The sequence below is a fragment of the Macrotis lagotis genome, chromosome X (genome assembly GCF_037893015.1).
Source record: "Macrotis lagotis isolate mMagLag1 chromosome X, bilby.v1.9.chrom.fasta, whole genome shotgun sequence".
NCBI lineage: Eukaryota > Metazoa > Chordata > Mammalia > Peramelemorphia > Peramelidae > Macrotis > Macrotis lagotis.
The window spans coordinates 488,516,218-488,525,957 of record NC_133666.1 but is presented as its reverse complement, the minus strand read 5'-3'; the positions used below and the strand labels follow the sequence as shown (position 1 = coordinate 488,525,957).

Here is a 9,740-nt window from a genome sequence, read left to right as displayed (position 1 = left end):
CACAAACAAAAGCAATGTAACCAAGCTTAAAAGAAATGTAGTAAACTGGGAAACAATTTTTACAACTAGTATTTTTGACAAAGGAATCATTTCTAAAATATATAAAGAACTGAATCAAATTTGTGGGAAAAAAGCAATTATCCAAATGACAAACAGTCAAAGGATATGTGGAGGCAATTTGCAGATCAGGAAATCAAAGCAGTCCACAGTCATATGAAAAATTGCTCTAAATTATTATAGATAGAGAAATTAAAATTAAAACACTTCTGTGGTACCACCTGAATAAGAAATTAAGATTTTTGTATGAGTAAGTTCACTCGAGCCTTTTTGAGAATGTGTCTTTCCCCCCCTGGAAAATATCCTATGTGATTTGACCATGTTCTTAGAGTCCCAGGAACTAACCATTCCTTGGAACTGAAAAGAACTGGCTATTCTCACAATACTGACCTTAGTTATGTTGTGTCTTGCAGCCCCATATGACATCTTCCTCACTTCATAACACTTACTGACTTCTTACTTTCATGATACGAATTCTGGGATCCTTTCTAACTGAATTTGGCAACAAACCTTTGTTCTCCCCTAATAAATATCCTGAGACTCCAATCATTCATTATGAAGAAGGAGAGGAAGCAGAAAAGGTAATCTTACCCATGGAGAAGAAGATTTTCTGCTTGGGGCCCTTTCCCATTCAAATCTCAAAGCCTGCTTTTGAACCAGAATTCTCCAGCGAAGGTGATTTACATTTGGTGCTCCCCCAAATTGGTGATGTTTTCTCTATCTTTCTCTTCTACTTTTGTTATAGTATTAACAATCCTTTCTCATATATATATATATATATATATATATATATATATGTTATTTGCTGTATAGAATATTATTGCAAGCAATCCATTCCTTGTATTATTAACATACTTTCATTTTCAACTGTGTGAGAGCATCATTTAGAGGAAAGAATCAGAACCTCATTAAAATCACAATACATTAATTGGTGTCACAAACAGGATTTGTTGTGTAAATGCCTCTATTTAAGAAAACAGCAGAAATCCCCATCCCTGTTGAAGTACTGGGATGGGAAGACCTTCCCTTTTCTACTTTAGCAAAGGTCTGGGCTCAAAATACCATACTGGTTAGTGTGAAGATTGGGGAAGCCGAGTCAGGGATGGAAAGCCTCCCCAACTTCCTGAGTACTTAAGTAAAATTACCATAGAAAAGGGAAAGGAGATGAATGTTATTTGCAGAAGGGGATAATCTCTTTTAACCATGTATCAGAAGGTATGTCAAGCTTTGGATAAGAAAGAGGAAGAGAAAGTTCAAATGGAAAAAAGAATTGATTTACCTACAGGGGCGAAGGTCTATGTTGAAGTGTCAAAATTTTATTTTAGGAGAATGTCTGGGACAAGTGATAGATAAATTATCTCAGCTGGGAGAATTAGAAGAATTTAAAGATGTAGGAGAACCTGCTCCCAGAGAATGGAATAAACCTAGGAATCGCAAATCAAATGCTTGTGTGTCCTATAATGAAATATTCTCTGCCTTACTCAAATCAAGAGTATGAAGGGAGGAGATAGATGGCATTGGTACTTTTGAAATATATCAATTATACTGTAAAAAGGTGGGAGATAAAGGAAAGGTTTCTACATTGAATGTGGAGCCTACTGTTCCGCCCCCCCATCCTTGTATCCCTCATTAGAATATTTTAAAGGAGAGTAGGATAATGGTCAAGCCTTACATGCCCGCATCCTACACAATGATTATAGACCCCATGTGCCTTTGATTATAAATTAGAAAAATGGATATACAACTGTTACTAAAGTTTCTTTGTTTTGTTTTGTTTTGTTTTGAATTTGGGGCAAGACCTCTTTGATGGATGGCAATCCTAGTATATTTAGAAATGGAATGTCTGTTAAAATTACAGGCTTGGGGGGAAAAGAAATTTAGGTAAAACAATTTAAAATAATGATCAAGGTAGGTCAATTACCCAAAAAAGGAGTACTCAGTGATGATTGTTCCCTTTATCCCAGAGTACATATTAGTACATTTTTAAGAGGGATGACTCTCAATTTACCTGATGAGAAATTATTCTTGCAAAAGTACAAAGACCATTACAATCTGTAAAGTTTTAAGTATACAACGGAATTAGGGACATTGAAAAATCTTGCCCAAGAATTTGGAAATAGAACTATGCCTGTTTAGCTGCAAAAGTAAGGTTTTAAATAAATCATTGGATCTGGTCATGAACATTATGTGTTAAAATAAAAGAAGAAGAAAGGAGGGGTGAATAAAGTCTGAAATATGCTTAAGTAGTTTGTTAAGAGGAAATGCAAGTTGTGCAGTCTGAATACTGGATTTAAGGACCTGTGAAGAGAATAATGAGAGCGGGTGCAAAGAAAATGAAGAGGCATAGATAAGGTTAGGTTCTTTTTAATTTATGGTAGCTAAAGCATGTAGAATGAAGGTATGAGCAAGTTTGACTTTGTATGAATAAGGTATTGGTTTTGGAAGTTTTGAAATTTGATTTTAAATCAATATAAAGTAGGAAAGAACATAGAGAGCTATGAATCAACTAATAAATTATGGAATTTCTTCTGGGATTGGCAACCCAGATTTGTACTAAATTGACATATGTTCTTAAAAGTGATTGGGGCAATTTTAAAATAATAATATTAGACTGCTACCTGTGGGAGAGAACTATACTCCTTTTGAACAATTGCTAGCTGCATATTGGGCATTAGTAGAAACTGAACAGTTCCCTTTAAATCATGAACTTCTGTTAAGTCCCCAAATAACTATTATGAGCTGGATAAATGGAGACTCTGATCTCTCATAAGATAGGATATGCACAGAAGTCCAGTATAATTAAATTGAAATGGTACGTACAGAACAGAACTAAACAAGGAGAATCTGGTGTCTCTCCCCTGCCTGAAAGAGTATCTGAATTAACCTCAGTGCAGTCTCCACTGACCACTCCCCCTCAGAAGGCAGTTTCACCAGTCAAATGGAATCAAGGATAGGATGCCTTGAGTCCTGAATAAAAGAAAAACACTTGGTTTAATTGATGGCTCTGCTAGATATTTAGGACAAATTAGGTAATGGAACGCTGTAACAAATAATATTTTAGAAAGAACAGGAAAGCAGTCAGTGGACAAAACCGATGTCTGTATGTCAAATATTGAAATAGGAGAAGGGGAGACAATGCCATATTTATTTTTTTACAGAAACCTGGGTAGTGGCTAATGACCTAACCACTTAGATGACCATATGACATGCAAAATATTGGGATTTTTATGGAAAACAATTTTGGGCTTATGAAATTTGGAAAGATAAATGTACTTGAGTCCAGTATACTAATGTGTCTGTGTTTCATGTAGATGCCCATGTGAAAGATAATTCGGTGGAACATGAGTATAATGCCCAAGCTGATGAACTCTCAAAAGTAGAAGGAAAATCCCTGCAAATGATGCCCCTGGAGAACAGGGATGATTTGATGCTAGGAAAATGGATTCACATCACTGCAGGCCATCTTGGTGCTCTTGTATCTTACAGGTGGGCATTGGCTAGAAGAATTAATATACCCTTAGATATTTTTAAACAGGAGTTCCCCCAAAGCCAGCTCTTGTCAGCACTCCATACCTTGAACTGTAACTGGAGAATTGGCTAGAGGCACTTTGCCTGCCCAGATTTGGCAGATTGATTATATAGGCCCATTACCTCTAAATCAAGTGTGCCAATATGCTTATACTTGTGTAACACTTATTCAGGAATACTAATTGCTTGCCCATGTAGACGAGCAACTCAAAAAAATACTTGTATGACTTTAGATATCATCTCCTTATATTATGACACTCCTATGCAAATCCAGAGTGACAATGGAACTGACTTCAAGGGAAAGGAAATTGATGCTTATTGTGAATATAATAATATTGAATGATGTATCATATCCCATACTATCCACAAGCAGCAGGCCTCATTGAAAGGATGAATGGCCTGTTAAAAGAAAGTTTAAAGAAATTGGGGGATAATAACTTAAAGAAATGGAAGGAAAATTTATTTGAAGCTTTGAGATAGTTAAATAATAGACCATTGGCTGATGAAGAAGATACTCCATTGTCCAGAATGGTGACTCCTAACTTACAAATAAGGAAAGCATCTAACACTCCTACCATACAATGGCGGAAATTTCATGATAATGCCAGGGAGCCTTGGAGGGCCTCACTTGGTCTGCAGGCTATGATTTATATGTAGTAAATGATGTGGAAATAAAACCTCAAGGCCAATTATCATGTAATACAGGTATTGGGGTCAAACTACCTACTGGATATTATGGTCAGCTATTCTCTATATCCAGCTTGGGCAATAAGGCACAGACAGGTACATGTACTGGGAGGAGTAATACATAATGATTATAGAGGAGAAATTAAAGTTTGTTTGCATAATTCCCATGTGTCTGAAACCTACTCCAGTAAGACTGGGGAAAGGATATGTCAGATGGTTATATAACCATACCTCATTGGACAATGGACAGGAAAAACCCAATCCCCTGATAAGACTACTAGAGGGGATCAAGTATTTGGTAGCTCAGATGAAATGCAATGGGTACCCGAGAACATAATCCCAGGAATCAAAGTAAGGATAAAAAGACACCCTAGAGACGCTCCTAGGCCAGCTGAATTAATAGCCCAAGGGAATAATAATACAGCTATTATTTGTTATTCAGGAGATGACACTTGGCATCATGTTCCACTAACCCAAATGTTCGTTTGGAATTAAGTGTTTAATAGGCTTCTGGTTTTATGCTGCAGTACAGACTTGGACTCCGGGAGCCCGGTTGAGATTCTCTGGGGACAAGATCCAATTGAATTGGTGGTTGGCTATTGACCCTTCACAACAGGGAAACTGCCCTGCACTCAACTTTTGTAACATTGCTAATTGGACTATCACTAATGTTACATTTTATCAGACTCCTTCATTCTATATCCTGAAAGCGCCTTCTAACATTTCATGTTGTATTACTCCTCTTCCCTTTGCATCCCTGGCCTCACAGTGTAACAGATTAATTGAAAGTTGTCCATCAACAATGGAACAAGAACTAATTAATAATTGTACACAGTGGAATATAGATAACTCTACTTATAATATTAATGTTACTACTGAAAATAGATACCAGTATTTAGTCTGCTCTAATGCTTCCACTGTAGTTAACCAAACTATGTGGATACTATATATATATATATATATATATATATATATATATATATATATATATATATATATATCATTGTTACTGGAGACTCCACCTAATCAGCATCCTCCTTCAGTAGTACTAGTTCCTAAATCTTTTGTAAATATATCTATTGCTCAACATAAAACTGTACTTTATTATAATGTGTCCTTCCCACCTTTATTGCCCTGTAATAGATTTAAAAGAGCTTGATATACCCTACTTGGTGGAGCTGGAACAGGTTTGGGTATAGTAAATTCTATAGATCTTGAGACCTTGGCCAACAGACTGCACAGTGCTGGATGATATGTATCTCAAGCTTTAACAATTAATGCTAACTGATTGCCCACAACGATCCTGCCACACCAACGTACCCTAAAATACCAAGGCCAATTCTTACAAGTTTTTAATGATAGCATTCTAGCTAATATACAGGTAGATACCCAGATAAGTGCTCTGCTTAATTTGACCAAATGTTCTTTATAAAACATGTACACTTTAATACAAAAAAGAGAATGCTCAAAGATTGTTACAAGAAGGAGATACCGATATCTGGGATGTATTGTTTCCAAATATAATGAAATATTGGAAGCAAAACAAACCTGAACGAGCTTGATGTACTCCCCTTTGGTGTAGTGGGATTGTAGTATATTATCACATTCATATGTGGAAAATTATGTGTCAATTCCATGTGATTCCTTTTGTGTTACATGATTATTTTTCTTTGCCACATGTATATAGCAACTATGTAGATCAAGACAATGTAATTCATACTTTACAGGACTGTACTTTTACTGACCAGGGTATTGTATGTGGGAGGATGACCCGGGCAGATGGAGCCCTGCCTTCTCTCACACTCCTCTAACTTATGTGGCTTAATTGCATATCCTCTCTATAACTTTTCAATGTTATATGAAGTATCTTGCCAATACATTTGTTTAACCTCTAATAATTAAGAATTTGACTTGGGTCCCCAAATTGTTACCTTTTGCCTACCCTTCTTTATACTAAATATTTTAACAGTTTAGCTATCCCTATATTATTGTTAATGATTTCCATCCTATTATGCATTTGTAATTGTTATATGTATACTAAAATGAAACAAATTTATAATCAGTTTACCCCCATAGTCCCATCCTCATAAATTTCTCATGAATTTAAGGCCAAATGAATAAGAAATTAAAATTCTTATATGAGTAAGTTCACTCGAGCCTGTATGAGAACGTTTCCTTCCCCCCTGGAACATGTCCTATGTAATTTGACCACGTTTTTAGAGTCCCAGGAACTAGCCATTCCTTGGAACATAAACAGTACTGAAAGGAACTGGCTATTCTCACAGTACTGACCTTAATTATGTTGTGTCTTGCGGCCCCATATGACATCTTCCTAACGTCATAACACTTACTGACTTCCTACGTTCATGATAAGAATTCTGGGATCCTTTCTAATTGAATTTGGCAATAAACCTTTGTTCTCCCCTAATAAATATCCTGAGAGTCCAATCATTCATTATAAAGAAGGAGAAGAAGCAGAAAAAAGAGAATATCACCCATGGAGAAGATTTTCTACCTCGGTCCCTTTCCTATTGGGGACTCAAAGACTGCTGTTCAATCAGAATTCTCCAGCCAAGGCAAATAAGAGTTGGTGCTCCCCCGAATTGGTGATGTTTTCTTTATCTTTCTCTTCTACTTTTGTTATAGTATTAATAATCCTTTCTCATATATATATATATATATATATATATATATATATAGACATATATATATTATTTGCTGTATAGAATATTATTGTAAGCAATCTATTCCTTGCATTATTAAAATGCTTTCATTTTCAACTGCGTGAGAGTGCCATTTACAGGAATGATTCCAAACCTCATTAAAATCAACAATACATCGCCTCATACCTCTCAGACTGGCCAATATGACCTGTTATGACAATGTTCAATGTTGGAAGGGATGTGGAAAATCTGGACACTAATGCACTGTTCATGGATCTGTGAACTCATCCAAAATTTCTGGAGAGCAATTTGGAATCTTCCCAAAGGTCAATAAAAATGTGCATACCCTTTGATTCAGTAATACAACTACTGGGTGTATACCCTGAACACATCATGAAAAAAAGGCTAACAACATAACTTGTACAAAAATATTCATAGCAACCCTGTCTGTGCTGGCAAAGAATTGGAAATTAAGTGACTGTCTATCAATTGGGGAATGACTGAACAAATTGTGGAATATGTGTGCTATGAAATACTATTGTTTTATTAGAAATGAGGAGGGATGGGAGTTCAGAGAAGCCTGGAATGATTTGCATGTACTGATGCTGAGCAAGATGAACAGAACCAGAAGAATATTGCACACCCTAACAGCAACATGGGGGTGATGATAAAACTCAATGGATTTGCTCATTTCATCAGGGTCAATCAGGGACAATTTTAGGGTATCTATAATAGAAGATACCCTCTGCATTCAAAGAAAGAAATGTGAAGTTTAAGCAAACACCAAAGACCTTTGCCTTTTAAAAGTTTCTTTATTATGTAACTTTGTTATCTCTTATATTTTATTTTTTCCTTAAGGATATGATCTCTCTAGTTCAGTACATTCAATTTTAATCAGTATATTGCATGGAAACAATGTGAAGACTATTAGACTACTTTTGTGGCGGTAAGGGGGAGGGAAGCAAGATTGGGGGTTAAATTGTAAAATTCAACAAACAACAAAAAATCTACCTTGTCAGAATGAACAAATTCAGCAAAGTAGCAGGATATAAAATAAACTCACATAAATTTAACATAATATGTATGTAAAATCCTAACCTGATTATACCCTGCTGATGGGAGAGGGATGGGAAGGGAGGGAAGAGGGAAATTTTGTAGCTTGAAGTGTATGGAAATATAGAAGCATATGAAAACAAACAAACAAACAAACAAATAAATAAATAAATTTAAAATAAAAAAAAAGTTTGCCTCGGGTTACCAAATCATTTATTTAGATTAGTTTAGGAATAATAAAGGAAACTCCTAAACTTAACTCAGCAATAAAAAATCATGTTTAGTGAAAATAATATTCCATGAACAACCTTGATGGAAGTAGCTCCTTGCAGCAATCCAGAGAGCTAAGAAAATTGTATTTCACTATATATTATCCTCATTCAGAGGAAGAAAACCTAAACAAAATAAAACACACAGGAAAAACCCCTTCTGAATCTGATAAAAACTTTATGAAAATTATATCAAGTATCTCTTTCTCTTAATCCTAATTCCTCATTCCAAAATTCCAAATTTGTAAACACAATTATCAAAATATCTATGTAAAATACTAACTTGACTGTTCCCTGATTGGGGGGGGGGGGTAAGGTGAGAAGGAAACGTGGAGGGAAATTTTGTCACTTGATTCTTCCCCTTTTTCTGCAAATAGACAAATCTTCATTTTTTTATCCTCCATGATGTCTACTGTTGAAAACTTCTTTGGATCTTCTCTTTTCCTTATTGCTATCTGTAACTTGAATGTCAGTTAAGGAACTTCATCTATCTTCTGTAGGAAAAAGTTCTCGCAACATTTTAGGTTCAAGCTGACAACCTGGCTCCACCCCAGAAGTCAACTTTAAATTTTTTTCTAGAGGCTTCATTTAACATTGTTTAGGGAAGAGCTCCAGGTGCCTGCTTACTCACACCACCATCTTGACCAAGTTCAGAATATTCAATTCAAAATTTTTAAAAGAAATTTAGACATCAATCACTTTTTACAACAGTGAAATAAAATATCCATTGGATTCAAGAATGGTTTACAATGAAATAAAAAAATTATAATTAATAAACTAATTTGCTACATAATAATTCAGAATTTACATTGCTTACCACTTATGGACACCACTGTTAAATATTCATGAAAATAAACTGTCTTTGTTAGGGAGTATAGACAAACAATTATCATTTCATTCCTTCATGCATTTCGTCACCTTCATGATACAAAAAAAAAATCTTTAGATACTAGGTCTCTGACAGAAAATTATTTCTATCTGATTTCCTTTTTGCAGCATTTATTAGTATTCAGATTTTGAATATAGTCAAAAGAGTTTTATTGTCATCCTAATTCAACATTTACTTTACATCTACTTTCAGTTCAAATTGCAACTTTGATTTAATTAGATATACAAATTTTTGCCTCCCCTTCTGGTTTTCTGTTTCTTATACTTTCTCAATACAAATAACAGGCAGGGGAGATAAACAGAAAAATGGGATGGTGTAGCCTTTAAACCAACATAATCTTCTTACATCAGGAAGAATATATTTGAATAAAGGAATGTTCTTGGACTCAACAGCCAGTGAACATGTTTACCTCAATCACAGAAAAGGGAAAGGGGCACAAAATGCAAACAAAACTACAATAATTTCTTAGTACTACATCCAATAGCATCAATGTTATCACTTTTTTAGGTTTTTGCAAGGCAATGGGGATAAGTGGTTTGTCCAAGGCCACACAGTTAGGTAATTATTAAATGTCTGAGGTCAGATTTGAACTGA

General features: G+C 35.1%; 1 pseudogene; it reads left to right on the top strand.

Annotated features, from left to right (window-relative positions):
• The first annotated feature begins 521 nt into the window (after nucleotides 1–521).
• The window catches only part of LOC141499297 (mitochondrial carrier homolog 1-like), a 46,846-nt pseudogene continuing 37,627 nt past the window's right edge, over nucleotides 522–9,740 (top strand).